Consider the following 21,246-nt stretch of genomic DNA (forward strand, 5'->3'; position numbering starts at 1 on the left):
CCACCTGCCAGATCAGGTTGCCCAGAGCCCCATCCAACCTGGCCTTGAACACCTCCAGGGATGGGGCATCCACAGCTTCTCTGGGCAACCTGTTCCAGTGCCTCACCATCCTCTGAGTAAACAATTGCTTCCTAATGTTTGATCTAAATTTACTCTTAGATTAAAACCATTGTCCTGTCATCACAGGCCCTGGTAAAAAGTCCCTCTACATCTTTCTTATGAGCCTCATGAAGCCCAGCATGGTGACAACCCCGCAAGAAGATCCTGATACACACAGCAAATTCAAATACCACACGAACTTTGTGATGCACAGAAAAACAAAAGGAATACTGTGCTGTGATCTCTGCCTATTGCATACATCACAGAAACAGCCGACTGTCTCAGCCGGGCTGAATCCTCATTCAGTTGTGTTATAGAGGTGTGACCCAACTGGACTTCTGGTACTGGGTTTGAATAGCATCTCACCCAACCTAACATCTGTCATGACTGACAAGCTGCTCTTCATAGGTATGTTTATTTCACTTGGTTGGGTGCAGCTGCTCTTGATCTGGCCGAGACGATCAGGCTGTGCTTCTCTAGCAAAGTGACATGTAACAAAATCAAACAACTTTTGTAAGGCTTTGATATGGAGCAATGTTCAGGAAGGGTAACAGTAAAACAGCAGGAATCTTCATTAATCCTGTGGGGAAAGGTATATATTTATTCTGTTTTCCATCAGATAATGGAACAAATAAACTGGCAATATAGGAATTTAGGAATTCCAGTCCTTGAGTAAGAGCCTCTGTAAAATCAAAGACTGAATTGGAAAGAAAAAAAAAAAAAAAAGATTAAAAGGCCTCATGTACCTCTGAAGTACAATAATTTGAGACAGGAAATTGATATCACTATAGCAACCAAAGTACTGTCATGAATGACTGAAAAGAATTTTAACCTATGGGGTAGGAAACCGTGGATGCTCAGGACATGAGAGGAACATTTTACTTGCAGTTAAGCAATAAAAAAAAAAATAATCAGCCATATATTACATCATATTTTTAATAAATTTTCCTCAAACTGTTGGCATTATGCTGATTTATTATATCTAATTAGTGAGAATTCTAATTACAGATCCCAGATGGTGAATTCTTCAGTTGGAATACAAAAAGACTACTTTAATCAGTCAGCATCTTACTTCGCTAAGTCTGCAGGCACAATATCCAGATGTAAATAAAATCTAAGGTACCAAAACATCTTCTGTGAAGGAACGACTTGCAGGAGCTATCGGGAAATGAAAGCTTGCAGTAATGAGACTAAATTTATATGGAAGCACACTATGAGGTTCCCACAGATAGCAGCCTTGCCCAATGGGTTGGAAATTTCTCTTCCAAACGACTGGCAAGAGAGGCAAGAAAATGATTACAATTTCCCCTGTCAATCAAATTTCCTGTTAGTGATGAAAGTCCAATCAAGGGTAAGGAAAATTGTTCTGAAGCCAAGAAAACAATGATGGGCCCATAACAATGGGTTGGGAGTTCAGAAGTGTTCTGAAGGGGGGGAAAAAAGAAATAACTGATTTTCAAATTGATGGGGAAAGATTAAAGTACTGCGAAAGCATGTGAAAACAAATGGGAAAGGCAGGGAGGACAGTCAAGATGGTTAGTCTGGGGAGTACTATGGAGCCACGAGTCTCCTCTGTAATTGCTCTTTTGATTTATCTGGAGCTATTTAAATACAAAGATTTTATGAGAAGACAGTGAGCCTTCTAAAGATAGGTGAAGAGAGACCTGGTTTGGTTTGTTTTTTGTTTGGTTGGTTTGTTTTTTTCTGTGTGTGTTTGGCTTTAAGTTGTCCCTAAATTTTGACAAACCATTGGCTTTCATGATTATGCCCCACATTCAGTCTCCATTTAAAGGTCATGCCCCACTGCACTAGACAGTGCACAAACACAGACCCAGCCAAAGTTGCAGGCCCCAAAGAACTTACAAGTCCAGATAACCTATATGTAACATACACGCAGCATATCTAACAATACTGCAGGGCCATAAAGCCCTTCTGCCTGTCCCATGAGCTGAGGAGACATGGAGACAAGGAAAGAGGAAGTTCATTTCACATGAATCATAGAATATCTCAAGTTGGAAGGGACCCATAAGGATCATCAAGTTCAACTCCTGGCACTGCACAGGTCTACCCAAAATTGGATGGATGGAAATAATTGAATTGCTCAGTCCTTGCTTAGTCAAAAGATGTGCTTCCAGACAGAGCAACCTCTACAGCTGAAAACCAAGCCAACCAGAAACACCATGAAATAGGTACCCATGGAAAAGCAGCTCATGTCAGTGGTCTCCATGGGCCCAGAGAAGCAAATGAATCTGTAAATCCACATGGAGGATGAGGGACATCATTAATGTTCTCGGAGGAAAATGCCTCTACCTGTATGGATCTGGCTGGAAAAAATAAGTTAGAAGCTGCACACCCCCAAAGACTGAGAACACATTTCCTTCTCGTTCCATGATTAGTTATGCCTGTTTGTTAACTGCTGGAGCAAAATGAAGCACACCTCTGAAAGAGTAATATCAAGGTTGTGCCTAGTGCTGAGATGGAAAAACAGTGTTCAGCAGGTTTTGAATAGCCAAAGAGAGCGCATCATTTCTGGGGCGGGGGGGGGGGGGGGGGGGAATAATAATAATAATAATAATAATAATAATAATAATAATAATAATAATAATAATAATCCTATAAAACTGAGGACACCAAAAAGCTGTAAACACCAAAACAGGGAGCTGGATGGGAAATTTCTCCAAACCCAAGTGGTAATGGAGATTTCTAACAGCAAAGAACCAATGGCAAAATTGGCAGTTTACCTAGAATTTTGTGGTTGTACTTTTCCACACTCACCAAATGCAGTTTACAGGATAAGGCAACTGCAGTATTCTCAGCCACAAAAAAATATGGTTTTATGTTTTGAAAAGACAGGTTTACAGCTAACAGACAGAAGCTGTGTAGTTTCTTTGACTGCAATAGGGCTTTAAAACAAACAGAAAACAAAAATGGAAAAGAAAAAAAAAGAAACAGGCAGACATTTCTGCTACAGCCAGGAAGATTGTGCATGATGCATTCAGATGAGACTTTTGTGCTAGGACTTGTAGCAATTAAGGCAGCCTGAAATGGAGAGAAAAAAGAAGATGGAGAGACTCTCCTAAGATGAAAAGCTGGGAAAGGCTTTTTGAGACAAAGTGTTTTTGCAAATATTTCAGTCATGAGACGGGTCACGTTGTTAGCCTTACAAAGCCCAAGAAAGCACTGGAACTATTTTCTACTCTCCTGCTTATAATGTTTTCCTAGAATACCGAATATCTTTCATTATCATTATGGTTTACATGATTGCAACTTGAACATAATCAGGAGCAGAAGAGAAAATTTCTGGCAGGAGAATACAGAATGTTATAGAAACTGCTCAGAACCTGCTTTTAAATGTGTGTTTCTTGGCTAAGTTGCGGTGAGAAGTATTTGTACTCTTTTACTGGTGGAGTTAGCAGAAAGATCGTATCAGCAGTAGGAAATTAAGTGTCTCTATTTTATAGCACTGTTTTGATTAGAAAAGTAGGGGGAAGTACCTGAAAATTCAGTATTTTGATCACTATATATTTACCACATGCGACGCTATGAATATTACACCTGATAGTATCATCACACATTTTATGGTTACCATAAATATCCTTAATCCCTAATGATTCCAGTTTATGCAACATGATATTTAAATTGCAAGACACATAACCCCAGAGATAAATGATAACCAAGCCTGCTCCAGCAGGAGTCTGCCACAAGACTAGATTTTCCATTCCTCTGATCTCCATTTAACTGGATTCTGCATTTCACTAGAAGTAGCTGTAAACCTTAGTTAGAAATCAAGCTATAAGCTATAAGGAGGTTCAAAAAAAAAAAAAAACCTCCTAAAAATCATTTTTCATATGTAAGGAATTTGCATCCCATTTTACTTCAAACATCTGAGTCATGTTACATTACTGAAATGAGAATTTTAATAAGGTTACTATTTTGCTTCTGATTAGTGCTATTACTAATTGCAATGATTAATATCAATTGTAAATATTAATATAAGACATTTAATTCAGGGTTACGTTCAGGCCAAACTATGATTCAAACCCACCCTTTATTACATTTAACTGTGTTTCTCTGATACATGGTTCAGCTATCGGATCTACATGGGATGAATGATGGCTCAGATTACTCAGAGCTGCTAAGGAATTTAAGGAAATTTGGGATTCTCCTCCCCTCTGAAACACAGATATTTCCTGTTAATGTAAAATCAGTCCTGAATGCTCAGTCTGTGTCGCGGGGTGCAGAGGGCAATGGAGAATCCAAACAACTGCCAGTGGAGATGCTGAAAGAAAAGCCTTTCATGCTTTTTTTTTTCTCCAGGAGGAGGAGAAAAATAAGGGGAAATTAGCTCAGTTTGTTGTGTCCCTGCTACACCCTTCATTCAGAATTTCACAGCTGAAAGTTCACCACCCATGTAACAAGTCTGCCAGAAGCACTGCAAGCTCCAAGTTTAAGAATTCACTGAGAATGAATTTAAATGGAAAATTAGAGGGGGAAAAAAAGCAAGTCTTAGCAGGATTCACAACAGGGGCTCTGAAAAGTTCAAGCCAAACTTCCAGCCCAGACCCAGACTAACCAAAACCACAACACAGTACTTTCCTCTGCAAATAAAAGCTGCAGGATGACAAACCTACTTGGGTTTGTCCCTGACACGACTATCCTGCATTTTCCAGCAGCTGAACTTCCTTCCCCACAAAAACCCTCAAGAGGCATGTGTCTTCTACATAAAAATAAATCAGAGCAGGGCTGTGGTCGCCGCACAGCCTGCCTGAACCCAGCTCACACCAGCCGTGCAGATCTCCAGGGCTATAAAGCATAAGTTGCGAGTGGGTTGAGGGCTAAGGGGAAAACAGACCTGATTTGAGACAACTTAGTGCCACAAGAGAATTGTGGATATCACTGTTTATAGCATCACACAGGGACGCTAAGTTCAATAGAAAAGGCGATGTTTCTGACGTTTCTCTACCAATGAAACATATTAGCATTGTTTGTCAGAAGATATGCTTGAGCAGAGAGTGAATTTAAACTCCACGCATTCTGAAATTACTCTGAACTGCATGGCAATTTCCCAAGACACACTCAGAATAGGAAAGCTCTATGGCTTTAAATAAAAATTGGAAGAAACAAGCAACAGGTAATAGCTCTCACAGTGATTTATCTAGTAGATTTTTATTTCTTTTTAATAGCCTGTTCTTTCTTTAGAGGCATGTGTACATTAAGACAAAAAAAAAAAAAAACTCAGATCATGTCAGCAACATTTTCTTAAGAGATGTTTAAAGCACATAAAATGCATCTCCTACTTCAAGCCCATTTCGAGCATTTATTTCAATGCTACCAGAACACAATGCTGGTGCTGTGCAAATTCCTCTTTTACTGCATGGAACAGGAGGCCTAATAAAATCCATTTTTAAACTTTGTCTCCCAATTAAAAATAGAGACTAGTGCTCTCTAGGGAATTTGAAGGAACATTTTCTTTGAGTTCTAGATCATGAGATCTATTTTCCATCTCAAAGGCAGTGGATGCCAATAACCTTGACTCCAGTCAATGAGGACTAGAGAGGAACTCGAGTTAAAGATTTCCTATCACAGCATCTTCTTTCACAGCTTACACGGAAAGCCCTGGAGCACTATAGGAAATGCTGTCCCTCCTGGGGAAAGGGGTTTGATCACGGCCACTTGGGACGAGATGAGTGAACGATGTGTGTTGGCTGTTTTGTACAGCGATGATTTTGAGCACTTTTCATTCAAAGGGTTAGAGATTTTCATCCGCTGCGTAGACGCTGAGTACACTCAGTGCCTACAATGAAATGAAACAGTAGGAGGAGGTCTCACTGCATCTGCAGGAAACACTGTTCAGCCAAACAGCAAGACAGAACAGCGAGTTCTCTTTAGACTTCCAAAAAAAAAAAAAAAAAGAGTTTTCTCTGCCTCCCATTTCATGAAAGCTCTTGTGAGTATTACAGGTCCACATCAATAAAATGCAAATCAGAGAGAAGTTTTAAGTGACCTTTCAAAATCAAAAGGAATTCGGCATCAATGATTTTTAACTAGCATTTTTAACTTTCAGGATTTTATTGCAATTAAACCATTTTCTGGAACAACTGCTTATCTTTTCTTGATTATGTTTTAATTTCTAACTGCTTCTGTCATAGCAATTCATCTGAAAGAAAAGTTCAAAAAAAAATGTAGCATGCCTACTCGAGCCATTCAAAGGCCAGCAAGTAAGCACTGATAGAGACATCACATACGCTATATGTTTATAGTTACACTAACTATATATTTGAAATGTTATCAGTATAATATATATACTCATGTATATTAAGCACTCAGCATCTGCTTGCCAAATTCTAAATGATCTGAATTCCTCGTTTTTGATCACTTGCAGTTTGCAGAATACTACCACCTCTCTGCTTTCACACCACTTCTCTACCAACAGGCTGATCCCGTTGTACTCCATGTGAACATTTCCTGCTGTTGAAAGACACACTTATGCCTACGTTTTAGCATGTCAGGCTGGAGCTGACTTGCAAGAATGACTTTAAGACCTTCTCCTTTCTTTCTATAGAAAGTACAATACATTATTAAAAGGAAAGGTAATTTATAAGAACCTGAATTTATTCTTAAACAATAGGAGTATCTGACTTAGATTTTGAGCTGCAGCTGAAAATCCAGGTTGACAACACATTCAGCCTCCACTCTTGTTACTATCTAAATAAACAACAGGGCAGATTGTCAACATGACTTTTCAGCCTTAACTCTTCTTTTTTTTTTTTTTTTTTTTTTTTTTTAAAGCTTAAGCCAGACACTTCACTATTTCTTACACGTTAGCTTATGTTCCTTAGTGGAATTTCTTTCTCTGTCATGTTTTGTTTTGCTTTTGCCTTTTCTTTCAGTGGTATATAAAATAATAAAGCCTAACAAATAATACTAATTCTTTCAATTTCTACACACTCTTAAGCAGTGTTTTAACTACCCAATTGCTCCATAATACCACCGAACAGCTTCAGGAAATACAATATTAAGAAATGTGTGTTTTTTAAATGAACAAAAATAAAATTAGAGCTTATAACATGTGATGAGGTGAAAAAAAAAAAACAAAACAAAACACGCTAAACAGCACCTTTCAATCTGTAAATGATCAGGGTCTTCAGAGCACAGCCCTGTGCTCCTATACTTCATGACAGACTCAAGTCACCAGCCTCTGCACGCACTAAAACCCACTCAAATATTAGTTCTGTCAAAGAGAGAACTTTTCATACCTAAATTGGAGGAGTTTGGTTTGTGTGACAGCTATGGGGCTTGACCAGTTCCTGCTGCCCATCCTACAAAGAAGCTAATTTCTAAAGCTTAGAAGAGGAAAGTCATTGAGATGTGCACTGGTGAAACCATGTGCCTATTTGTGTCTGATTTTTACTTCTGTATATTATAAGCCCTACACAGCATCTCTCTCTCCAACAGAGGAACTAAGTCCAAGGCCACCTGTGCCAGCAGCATATCCCAGACCACCTCCCGCTCTCTGAAGCTGAGCAATGGGGACAGGACGCAGAACCTTTCCCAGCTAAGCTGCTGCAGAGGAGCTGGGTTACATTTCAGCTTCTCAGAGGCACAGGCTAAACAGAGTTTTGCCATGCTGGCAGAGGAACCCCCCAGGCTGTCTGACTGTCGATGCCTGCCTTTACCCACAGCCTCCCCCAGCACCTGCACTGCTTTTCCATCCCAGAATATGCTGCTTGCCAAGGCAACAGCAGTAATGAGGCTGGCTGCAGCCCCCTGCTCCTCTCCAGCATGAGGGGAAGCCTCTGCCCCCGTAGCAGAGAGGAGATGCTGGCAGGATCTGCAGGCAAGCTGGGTCCTTAAGCAGCAGGGAACACAGTTATGGGCAGGGATATAGGGCCAGGAGCTTACTCAGGCTTGGCTCCCAGCCACAGTAGGATGGTGCCTGGCAGAACATTACAGTGATGGTGTTACCTTCAGACACCTACTCTGCCTTTGAAGAGGCTTAGAAACCTGTCCGGCTTTCAGGTTTTCCGTAGCAGAGTTCAGTACAACCCACAAGCATATGGTGCCATTTTCCCAGACTGCTACATCTTGGCTAGCTCATTTTTAGGAGTGCAAAAGGTGTTCTCTGTCATTACAAAACCACTTTATGCATCTCAACTGCCTGCCACAAGGATGCTTTCCTAATGCCTGGGCAATTGCGATTACTGCTAATGATGCAATTACCACCACCACCCTGATTTGTCCTCGCCTTTCCTGGCTTGTTATTTCACTCATCTGCTAAATCCGGTTTTCTAAAGAGCAAGTTTCCAAGGCTGTACAGTTATACGTGTCTAATATAATAAGGATGCAACTTGGTTGTGATTACTTCATTTAAGGGGTAAATATTGATGCTCTGCCACAGAGCCATACTAATAAGAGCCCCAAGCTGATTTGGCTCTTTTCCTTTTGACCTTAGCAACACAAAGCACAAACAACATTTTCAAGTAAACAGCAACATTTCTTAGAAATCAGTCGTCTTCCTTTTTACAACCTGAAATTCTTCACTTCTTGCATATCATATTGCCTGCTTGTCAGTGCAATTTGCTATGTCACTTCTGGGTGAAATGAAAGAGCAAGCTGGCTGCATTTGTCCCCCCAAAAAACACATACCTACCCATAGCCAAAACAAAAAAGAAAAAAAAAAAGTGGGTCTATATCTTAGCATTGAAGCTGGATAACAAGAACGGCGAAAAAGTAGTTGCATCCTACCTCTATATGTTGAAACTACAATTTTCTTATGCTCCAAAACTCTGATATTTGAAAATAATAATTACAAGTTCTGACAGCAGTTTCAGATGGTTAAAAAAAAAAAAAGCATTTCCACTTTCCACTTGAGATGAAGTTTATCAATCGTGTTGCTCAAACCAAGCATCTCTGTATTTGAATTTTAGAGTTGTTATTTTCTGGATATGAAAGGAGTAAAGGGAAAGCTGCATTGCACCTATCAGAATTATCAGCAATTGCAAGTGGTTTACTCAGGGAGAGATGGTGATTCAGACTTACAGCACTCCCAAGCAGGGAAGGATTCAGGCAAGACCATCTTTCAGAAACACTGAAAAGCACGGCAAGCCAGCAGGCAGGCAGGAGGAGTATTCTGGATGCCTATTTATATGCACTGCAAACACTTCCATGCAGTTTTCCTCCTGCTCGTGCCAGTTGTCTTAAGAGAGAGCTCAAGGGAAGTGAAGCCAGCTGTGCCAGCTCTAGCGAGGGCAGCCCAGACAGAGCTGCGTGCCCAGATGCACGACATAAGAGATCATCTGTGAAAAATCAGCAAGGGAGCCCCAGTGCACTGGTGGACAGTGCAAACCCACTGCACAAAGCTACAGGCCAAGCTGTATGCAGAGTCATAAAGCAGAAGCAGAAACCGGGCTTTTCTTAAAGATACCAGCTCTCACTCTGCCTCAGGGCAACTACTTCACAGCAGCTGTAACAAGTTAAGGACTAACTGCTAGGGATGTGGATAAACACGCTGGAAGAGGTCCACGTGCAAGCTATTCAGTGGTATCCTGAGGACCAGATGAGAAAGATCACTTACAAGGCAAGTCCCCAACTAGCTGACATTTAGAGAGGATGTGAAGTCAGGACACTGGAGACCGAGCTGCAGCATCAAGGCACGAAGTGGCTGGTGCAAAGGGTAACCAGCCACAACTAATAGAGCAGCCTCCAGGAAAAGTTGCCCCAAAAAAACTGTTACTAGACAGGGAGACATCAAGGGCAATAAAAATAAAAAAGCCCTGAAGTATACATATGTAAAACCTCCTCAGCTAGCAATGAATGGAGATTTTTCTTCCTTTACTTTTTCCAAGAGTTAAAGAATAGTGACCACTCATCACCGGCCTCTGCAATGGAGAGGAGAAACTTGGTTCCAGCGGAATAAGAAGTTTCTGCTTGCTGTACATATAACAATTTTTAAAAATAAATTTTTGCTGTACCAAAATAAGATCATCCATTGATGAGAGCATCATAAGAATTCCTAGCGTATTAACAGAACAAATTTGCTACTGGAAAATGGTTAAGGTGTTTTCACCAAATCTGAATACAAGGAAACTCCCACCAAAGGGGTCCTCTTTCCTTCTCAGACATTTTTAATATTCTTACCAAGCGATCAATTGCTCATTGGTAGTTTAGATTATGCTATGTAATAGTAGATTATAATATTACTAGTGTAATCAAGTCATGTCCCTAAGGATATTGTTGCAACGATGCTGGAAGAGGGGTTTTTTGACTAAAACTCTCCATCTGAGACTGCTGTTTCTACCAATTCTTGATGCCAGGTGGACATAGATAAAGACTGGCTAAAGAAAACTTGTGCAAGTCATCACTAGGTACTGCTGGGGGTGAGTCCACACCCTAGGACAGTACCTGAAACTACCTGAATACATGTTTTTTAGTGCACTACTAGCCTGGAAAGAGAAATGTAGTTTAGTATTCTCTCAGCCTGCTGAAAGGAGAGAAAAAGCATTAGATTGGTCTTCTGACAACATGAAGCATAAACAGCTTGAGGAATTAGTGTTGGTCATCGATATATCTACCAGAGGAATCCATGACTGCTGAGAGTGGAGTAGTTCATAAGCAATTCAGTCTACTGATCTAGTTAACAATTTGCTTCTGTGTGCAGGTTTTTTGGATGGTGCTCTCAGTAAGGTCACTTAAAACAGTACTGGGAAGCTTCCATAATAAAACAGGTATTTGTGCGTGTGTGTGCGTGGTTTTTGTTGTTGTTATTGTTTTTGTTTTTGTTTTTTTGGGGGGGAGATATTCAGTGTAAATCTTAGTATTCACAGCTCTTTAGCTGTGTTTCTTTAAGAAAAACACCTTTTCTGAGGTTCTATTAGCTCAGACAAGCTGGCTTGAAAGCCTGCTATCTTCTCTGAGTATGCAATTGAACATCTGCATAAAAATAAAGGGACAGAAGCAATTACAGATACAGCAATGAATCATATAATATTTCAGAGTAGCCCACTAGGCTTCATAAAATAAATGCAGAGGAATTTGAACTCATTTAAGAGGTGTGGCTGTTCTTCCACTGTGTTCAGTGCTGGTGAAGTCTCACCTTGACTATTGTGTGCAGCTCTGGGCTCCACAATGCAAAAAGGATGTTGAGGTCCATGAAAGCATCCAGAGGAGGGCAACAAAGCTGGCAAAAGTGTGGGAAGGGAGGATGCTTGGGCTGTCTGGTCTGGAGAAAAGGCGGCTTGGAGGAGAACCCACTGCTCTCCATGACTTCCTAGGAAGGGAGATGCCAGTCTCTGCCCCCTGGCACCTTATGACAGAACAGGAGGCAACAGCAACAAGCTGAGCCAGGGGAGGTCTGGACTGGAGAGTAAAAAACATTTCTTTACTGTGAGGGTGGTCAAACACTGGAACAGGCTTCCTAAGGAGGTGGTGCATGCTCCATGCCTGGCAGTGTTCAAAAGGCCTTTGAGAATGCCCTCATTAATATGCCTTCTCTTTTCATTAGCCCTGAAGTGGACAGGCACTTGGACTTGGACTTTGTAGGTCCCTTCAAGATGAACTATTCTATTAAATAACCAGCACTGGGAGTAGAACTGCCCTCCGTACAGTAGTTTGGGATAGGAAGCAATAAACCATTTATTCCAGGCATTGTTTTGAATGATATCAACAAGATGTGACCACGGGGACTTTGGCCATCTCTTCCAGGCACCAGCCAGTACAGATCAACCTGCCCCTTTCCCTCTGAATATTGTTGTCCTCTCTAAATATAAATTCCACTGTGATTAAACTATTCAGACAACACAGGTGGAAAAGTGCCTTCCTGCTCACAGGTGAATAATGTAACAGTGCCTTGTGGTTTAGGGACAGCACTTCTGAACACAAAAAATCTAGGGATGTTAGAGAAAAATTTTTAAGCAAATAAATAAATAAAAAAGAATATGCCTTACTATGGAAGAGGCCCTACGACTGTAAAAGTAACCAGGGGAAAAAAAAAGTGGAATGTACTCCTTTCCTTTCCTTTCCTTTCCTTTCCTTTCCTTTCCTTTCCTTTCCTTTCCTTTCCTTTCCTTTCCTTTCCTTTCCTTTCCTTTCCTTTCCTTTCCTTTCCTTTCCTTTCCTTTCCTTTCCTTTCCTTTCCTTTCCTTTCCTTTCCTTTCCTTTCCTTTCCTTTCCCTTTTTTTTTCTTTTTTTTTTGTGGGGAGGAGGTTTATGCAGGGTGGCTAAGGCTTTCACATAGTTCTATCCCTAGTTCATACATCAGAACGTATCTCTGGATTCTCTGAAAGGAAGTGGAAGATGAACTATTCCTCAGGGATGTAAGGAAGAAAGTATGGCAACACCCCAGCATGCTTCAATACACAGCAGTGGGTAATTAGTTTTGAAGAAGTGGCAGAATAAACCCAGAGCCTCAACTCACTGAAGTCTTCAAAAAGCCTTTGTACTGCCTAACTATGGTCTCTTTGCTCTTTCTGATACTTGTGGGCAGGTATATTCCCCTCCTATATATGTGAAAGACTAAAGTATTTGGATTCCTACGAGGAAAAAACTTCTAGTTTTGCTTTCAAATTTTTATTAAAACAGATATACGACCTGGTGAAAGCAGTCTCTGCACCATTAGATAGTGCTACCCCTTTACCTTCAGGTCTTTGGTGCTATATTGTTATGGACGAGGATCAAGAATTTGAAGAATGTTAATTACTGCTGATACATATCAACAATTGCTACTTCTTGAATTCCAATAAGCTCTTTGATATCGACATGTGAATATTACAGGAAACATTCCCATCGAAATGACTAAAATGAGTGGCAAAAGAGGTTTGTATTATAATACCAGAACGGAAAGCATGTGGAGATCAGCAGTCAAGTATGATGAATTGGCTGAACAGGAAGCCATCCCAGCTCTTGCCAACTCAGTCCCTTTTGATCTAGGTTGCTCAGGAAATGTAGAGGCACATCCTTACCTCTCAAGCACATAAGGGGAGAGAGTGGAATTTCTTCAGGGGGCCTGGAAGGAACTGAGGAAGTCATCTGGCACACAGGGGAGTCATTGCATCACGGCCATTCAGAAGTAAATGGGGCTTCAGGGGAACAGAACAACCAGCTTCCACTTTGCTGACTGTTTCAACCAACCACAATGTCTGCAGCTTTTGTCTTTCTGGCCAGCTTCTATTGATAGTTTTTCCACGTTCACCACGTATCCACATTCTTCCTGGTACTTAACCAGGCCCATGCTTTTGCGGCCTACCAACCAGAGAGGCCTGGTGTGCTGTGCACTTGCCAGAACAGAGGTTCTTCACCACTTCTCACCCCAGACCAGTTCTGACCAATATCTCGAAGTATAACTGAGCACCAGTTGCCACCATGCATAAAAAGAAGTGTCAGTAAAGCATCAAGTGTGACATCTAAACTTGAAGTCCTTGTCACCACTGCAGAAAGAGCATTTGGGAACCACCCCTCCAGCTGCCTAATGGCTGCTGGCAAAGGCCACAAGGGCGTGGAAGCACCACCATCAGGTTGAGGGTCTTCTGTGCTGACTTAGCAGTCTCATGTTCTTCCAAATCCAGTTGTACCACACTCCCATTAAGAACCCAGTACCATTTTTCCTAAGCACTTACCTGTTTTCCTATCCAAAGTAGCCCAAATCCCCATTATTTACATCTTTTTCTAATGGGAACTACTCGGATTCTGCTAACACCCAGTTGTCAAATATCTGTACAACCTGTATGATCTCAATTGTAACAAACAGTCTCACAAATCCACTTTCCTGGTGACTGTAAGTACTCCATCCACATCCAGATTTACTATCAGTTGCCTCAGACAGTCACCTACTTGGAGAAGATGACAGTCATGGGTCATATTTCTTGTATACTTCCATGGTATCTGATGCATCCAGTCCCTCCCCTACACATAAAACATTTTGAACAAGATTGACTGATGAAAATCTGGATTTTTATTGTAAATTCAACTACACAGAGAGAGATTTTAATTCATAAACCCTGACAGAACAACCTGCATGACATTTGACAGTAACTTTTTTGGCTTTACCTAGCTAAGTCTTTTTTTACTTTTTTTTTGGTGGGAGAAAGTGTGTTGGAGTGATGTTTTCACAAGGAAGTCTTAACAAGTATAGCATTATAGCTATTTATAAAATTGAATTCTGGTGTTGACAGTTTTTCCACGAGCTCAATGTTTTTTATGATTAAGACTGCTATGTTGAAGTCAGAAGTTCTATACTAACAAAATCACAGATGCTAACCAAAGTATTGCACTAAAAAGTATTGATATTCAGCACTATTACCTCAGATTAAAACAGCTAACATAGTTTTCCAGAGGTAGACAGGTTATCAACAGTAGGAGGGAATACAAAGCAAAACTGTATGCACTTCAAGTTACAACAGCAGCAGTCCCCATTTCCAGCTGCACAAATACATCCCCACGTTAAAGTTTGCTGCATAAACCACCATGACCACTCTCGTGCTACTCTTGTCCATGCCAATAGACCCTGCTGAAGTTAATTTTCTGGAACTACAGTTATCATCGTAAGAGGGTTTGCATCAGAAACTGAGGCTGTGTTTATGTTGGGCTCACAAATTTCTATTTCTTTATTGCTCAGCAGGAATGGGCACACTCTTCTCAACAAAATTTAGTGGAACTGTTTAAGTTAAGCTCAAGGAGATTTATATGTGTTCAGAGATTTTTAGTTTGCTTTTTTTGCTAGCTTTATTTATTGGTTGATTTACAACTGGATACAGAGGGGAGGAAACACTTTCCCCATAATTTGTCTGGTTTCAGTCAAGATATGTTTGCAGTTGTAAAAGTCTGTGTCCATCAGCAGTGCAGCCCTCAGTGCTCTGCCCTTCATGTTGGATATAGTCCTGGATTAGTTTTGCTGATGGTGGATTTTTAAATGGCTGTCATTCATTAGTAAGGACACTGGGACAAAGATGATGATGATGATAATGACAGCTAAGAAATTAGAAAGATTCTATATACGGCTTTCAATGAAAGGTTAAAAAAAAATAAAGTGAAGACCCACAAAACAAAAGCTATGTCCTTAATATGCAAATAACAGATCATTTCCCTATAGACACACCTTCAATATCTAAAAATTTAGAGCATTTTCTATAATACATAACTGTACTCACAAAGGAATAACCGATTTTTAGCCAGCTTTCTTGTTTTACTTTATGTGAGACTGCTAAGATGCAGAACAATGAATCTTCATGTTTAGCCATCTGCAGTCAGATGTTGTTACCAGCAATTTAGAAGCGACAGTTTTCATTAGCACACACCCAATGTCCCATCTAAATGTTCAAGTTAGACACTTTGTAGACAGCACTCTGTACATCCACATCATTACCCTTTAGTTGCCCAGTATGAGAAGATGCTGTGATGATTCAGGATTATAATTAAGCATGTACAGTTGGAGAATTACAGTCAATATATTTCAAACTAGGAGAATAGTAACCCTCCTATTCTGTCATTTAGACAGCAATCAGGCTGATTTCAAACTGCAGTAAATAATCTCCTCTCCCCCTGAATTCGGTAAGAAGTGCAAGTATTCAGCATTCACGCAATCCAAGCAATTTCTGTTTAGCAACCTAAATTAATTTGAAAATGTTTACCTGCTGGGCCCAAACCTTGAGTAAATGACTTGTGACTTGAACAACGTCTTCCAGAACATAATTAAGAACATTCACTGGTAACAGAGCACTTAACAAGGCACCAGGGGGCCTACACGTAGCCAACAAATGGGGGAATTTCAATTAAGTTGTAACTTAACACAACCTATAAGCAAATAGCTGCTGAACAGGAAGATTAGCCGAAAAAAAGAAGGAAAAAAAAAAAGAAAGAGAGAGAGGGAGAGAGAGAGAGACAGAGAGAGACAGAGAGAGAGAGAAAGTTAGGGACAAGAGCTACTGCAAAGGAATATTTGGATAGATGCTGTAACTTATATATGGACAATTATTTTAAGCTCATGACATGTCTGGTTCAGCTGCTGAGCTCTTCTCTGTTAGACTTTGCTATAACCATGCCTTCATATGGCCTTCCTTTCTATACAGAGAAGCAGGCAGACAAAACAGTACTAGCATCAACAAAGCACCCTTACAACAGAACATAAACCCCTGGACTTTGAGTTATGCAGAGGAAAGGTGTCAAAAATGTAAATATTGAAAACTTCTGCTTTTAAGAGTTACATCAGCACAGCCTTCGCTCCAGAGATTGGTGGAGACTTCCAAGAAGGCTGCTGGAAAGCTGAAAAACTCACCCCAAGGCATCCAGCTAGCACATGGTCAAAAATCAGCCCTGTGCCTGGAGTCCTCTCCACTCCCATCTATGGAGTGTTTCTCAGCACTGACCTAGCAGATTTTTGCTGCATGGTAGGAGCTTTACTAATTCTTTTGGGCTCAGTCTCATTTTGTGAAAAGATGCTGTGGCAACGATTATCAAGCTTATCAAATGCTATTTATTGACACCAAATAGCATCCATGAAATTCTACTAGAACTAGACAAGGGAAACAATTGTTTTAGACCTCCAACAGAAAGCAGAAAAACCTTAACTAGGAGGAAAAAAAATAAAAAATAAAATAAAATCTGAAGTAGCAGGGCAAGAAAAGGCACTTTAAGGAAATACTGATATTTACAGTCAAATCTGTAATACTATGGAATTTACTCCTGCTTTACAGAGATTTTTATCATACACTTTCGCATGCAATTTGAAAAGAAGTCAGTAACTATTCTATATAGTACACTATAAATGCCAGTCATAGAAAAAACAACTTAGCAACCTGAAGAGACATCCAAGACAATTCCCACGAGGGGGCACAGCATCTAGCACAGAAATACTGAATGACTTTGGTGCTGACATAATTCCTTAGGGTTCCTTACCAAAGAACAAGAGCAAGTCTTCAACATTCACTCTTTCCCCCAAAACAAGTGTTTCCTACACAGAAATGTAATACAGAAAAGTATGTTCTACGTAACATCTTTACTTCAGTTCTCCATCATGCATCTCCATCCTTTTTCAAAGGTTAAGCAGTGTTCCAAGAATTCATTAACTAATGCTTGTAAAAGTTTTGAAGATGAGCATTACAAGATAAGGATAGCTGTTATGTTCCAAGGACGAACAAGTATCTAGCAGCTTTGTGCTGCACAGTAAGAGCTTTACGAATTCTTTTGGGCTCAGTCTTGTTTCATGAAAAGATGTTGGGGCAAGGACATAATACTTTTCAAGCTCACCAAATGCCATTTACTGTTACAGAAACATAATGGCAAAGAAGGTTCTGGGGAAATAAAAAAAAAAAAAGTTTAAAAAATAAAGTTATATTTCCATTTAAATCTTACACCAAACTTCCACTGACAATATATATCGTTGATGTATAGAAACATCAATTTCATCTATGACTGGCATTGTGTCTTTGGTACTTCCACCAGCCTTGTAATTCTGCTCATTGGTGACAGACATCCACCTCTCTACCTATATAACAAAACTGAATTGAAACAGGTCTGCATTAGTTGTCACTTGAATTTATTACAACATAAAACTCAACAATAAAGCAATGCATCTGTTCAGAAGACAGATAGGAAAATGTTAATGTTGCTGCAAAGACCCAAACCGTGTAAATGCAGAATGATTTCTGACTGCAGCAAGAGAACACGGACATGCTAAGAACATCCTAATTTGAACTGATCAGCAGGCAGCTAGCTCCTCTCCAACAGCAAGGACTCGGGATTTATCACACTTCCCTCAGTCTGTTCTTTAAACAGACAGAAAAATGGTATAGGAACCTGCAAATGCATCTCCTAACAATTGGGGCTAATTACCATTCAGGCTCCTGCTCCTATCACAGCTGCTCAAGGATAATTATTGTTAATGAAAGTGGTGGTTGCAGGCTTCTTGGCTCTGCTAAGTAGCCTTATAATAACAGACTGCCGAATGCATTTGGCATTCCGTGCACCTTGCCACAGAGGAACAGTATTGATCCACGCACCACAGCATCGCATTCAGACTAAGGAATTCATTTGCGAAAAACATATGATACACTCAAAAGCAGAGGAAAACATCACTCTCCAAGACCAGACAGCTTCTCAGTGCCAAGACGCTGTCTGAAAGGCAGCCTGCCCACACGACAGCACAATTCCTTAACACGAAGCCATTTCAAGTGACAGAAAAGTAATGCTCTTGTTTACAGAACAGCTAGGTGAGAGAGATGCTAGCGAGCTTATGGAGGGTTGCGACAGACCCTGACCTCTTCGGCCACTTCTGTGTAAGGAAAGTTTCACCTCTACAGCTATACTGCTATATTACAGCAAAAAAATCACTCACTGTGAAGATGTGGTTCATGGGGACAAACTGGTGATTTTTGTCATCAGGAGCTATTCCAGCTCAAGTGTTCCCTCAGCTTTATGTTGGCTCTTTTGGCAAAAGAACCTGTCGCCATGAGCTCTTCATCCTTATTGTCACTGGCACAGCAACCTGAGCTGTGAATCTCACCTCTGCCCAGCAGCACCTCCTCGTGCAGACCCTGCCTGAGGAGTCACTGACAGTGGTCACCAACAGCTGTACACAGCGGGTGTAAGTGTCCCATCCACCTGATCCGCTCACAGTTCACATACATAATTATTTTTTACTGTGAAAACAGAGAATGATCCCAGGAAACACCAAAATCCATTCTGCTCACATTCCATGCTGGAAGTATTTCTGAAGACTTCAGAGGAACTGAAGTGAAACTGGAGTCAACAGCACTATTTTGGTGCAAGAGACATCAGTAACAAGCCATATTAAATTTTCACCTCCAGAAAAATACTATCAATATTTCCTTATCAAGATCTTTTTCTGTGATGGCTTTTCTTTACACAGAAAGTGTGGGTGGCAACATCAGACTTGTTTACATTTTTGATAGGGAGTGATTCTCATTTGGTTTCAGAGAAATAATAGAAAACTAAGCCTGCTTGCTTTCTGTTTCTCATAACCATGCATGTAACCAACAAAGACAAGCCAACCTCAAGATGCAGTAGCACACAACAGAGCTGGGTGTTGATATGGAACATTTCCAGAAACTGAGCCTTGTTTTTGCAGGAAGGGAAGCATCCCGAGGAATTAACAGAATAAAAGAAATATTAGACAATTTCATATCATATTGAGCTTTTCAGACACATTGTGCCCCTACTGTTTTTCAGTTTGAAGTTACATAGTTAGTGATTATAATATCAAGACAGAGCAGAATGACAAAGAAATGGAGACAAAGTAGAAAGATAGATTATTAGACAAAATGTGAAGTACACTGGACAGTTACTAAGGTGAGCTGATAAGACGGAGATACACAAATAATTTATTCAAAATAACAGAAGCTAGAGATGAGGAACTTCTCTGAGACCAGGAAGAGTTTCTGATTTGACAAGGAACTGATCATCAGGATGCAAGCAGAAGAGACTGGGGAAAGTGATAAAGAGAAATACAAATCAAGAATGTGGAGGATTTGGGGAACCTTGCAGGCTTTTTTTTTTTTTTTTTAATGAATGTGAAAATCATTAAGTCCTATCGTTATTGAGATGAAGTGATGTTTTTGCCTCAAAATCTAAAAAAGAAAAGGAATAAATACTATGATGAACAGCTAAGAACACAAAGTCAATAAAAACACTGGTTCAGAGCATATCTGATCAATACACCAGCTACTGTTATAAATAACATTTTAGAGAGAAGACTATTCTGCTTTTCTCATTTTGCATACGATAACTCTCAGTAATGTCGAAATTTGTGTTTATGTGGCAGTCACCCATTACTGGCCATGTTATATCCCTGCCTTCGGAAAATTCGAATACTGGCTGACAATAGGAGCTATAGTAATCACACACTTGTTTTGATGCAGCATTGCAGGTTTTGCACATGTCCATGTTTGGCTTCCAGTTGTATTCAGAGTTTTGCCTATATAGATGCCTAGGAGAGTGGTCTCTAATTGCACAGAATTTGATTACCTCATTGCTAACTTTTGTATACACACCTAAAGCACTGAGGTTTATGGTTAATATATAACTCTGCAAGTACCTATTCTGATATCATTTCTGGATACTATGGAAACCTTTGGAAGCCAACTCAATTCAACTCAGTTCCCTGCTGTATATGTAGGTGAAAACATATCCTAATAAGAGCCCATGTTCCAAATAAGTTATAATTGGAGGCGCCAGAGACTCTAGTTTCCTATAACTGTTGAATTCCAGCATCAAGACTATGCATTGTCACCTACAGGATTAAATAAATAAATACCCAATTTGTAACTGAAGTTGAATACAAGCCTCTTGAGTTAAGATCATACCTGTAATGCCCACAACAAAAACAAAAAGAAATTCAAAATCAGTACTAGGAATCCAGTCCTGACGCTCCTTCCAGTGCTTGCATGCTAAGTGTTCTCAAAGCACTGGATGACCTCAGTAGGAAGTAACATGATTAAATTGCAAAGCACTTCCATTTTTTACAACATACAAAGGAGACACTGCACGCAATGTAGTGCAACAAACTGCGTATTAATTTTGTAATTCCTTGCTATGGTAAATTTATATTCATCTTTGCTGCAATTTATAAAAAAAGATTTGAACAGTATTCCAAATCCCTCTCCTGTGCTTCTGACAAATATTTTGTGCTTAAAGCACTTAAGGATGTGCACGTACAAGCACACCCACCCCTGTTTAGAAAGAACTTACTCTGATCTGAGAGTACCTGCACTGAAGTCTTTTTCTTTCTCTGAACCAAGCTGTCGACCGACTGACTGACTGGCTGACAGAACTTTCTTTGCTGTCCCTTGGAGATTAACAGGTTTTCTCTGATTCTTCTCAATTACAGGCATAAGAAATCCCCAAGTCCTCTCACATTCACGCCATCCATCCAGCATGACAGCCTTCACCTGCTATGGGGAAGGAAAAGAGGAAAGAGGATCTTTACACTTGCTGGGTTCCGTGCAGAGGGTGATGTGTGACATCGCCACCCAGTCCTCAATAAAGATCAGCTACTCCACTGCACTCAATTTGCTTCCCACCAGCTGTAACAAACGTCACTTTACTTTTCCCGTGATTTCTCTTCTCTAGGGGAGAAAATAACAACCCGAACTAAATTGGGACTGCTGGTAGGAAGCCACAAAGTCCAAACAACAGAGAGAC

The 21,246-nt window shown here is 40.3% G+C and overlaps 1 protein-coding gene across 14 annotated transcripts in view; it reads right to left on the bottom strand.

The window, feature by feature from the left end:
* SORCS2 (sortilin related VPS10 domain containing receptor 2) overlaps window positions 1-21,246 on the bottom strand; it is a 595,072-nt gene that overhangs the window by 403,843 nt on the left and 169,983 nt on the right. Inside the window, exon 1 of one of the 14 annotated variants that reach the window (XM_068679840.1) lies at window positions 9,139-9,271. The exons of the other annotated variants lie outside the window; for them this stretch is intronic. The gene's annotated coding sequence lies outside the window, so the exon portion shown is untranslated. Of the gene's footprint in view, window positions 1-9,138; window positions 9,272-21,246 lie in introns of those variants that run through there. 14 annotated transcript variants of the gene reach the window in all.

The sequence above is a fragment of the Anas acuta genome, chromosome 4, assembly GCF_963932015.1.
Source record: "Anas acuta chromosome 4, bAnaAcu1.1, whole genome shotgun sequence".
Taxonomy (NCBI): Eukaryota; Metazoa; Chordata; class Aves; order Anseriformes; family Anatidae; genus Anas; species Anas acuta.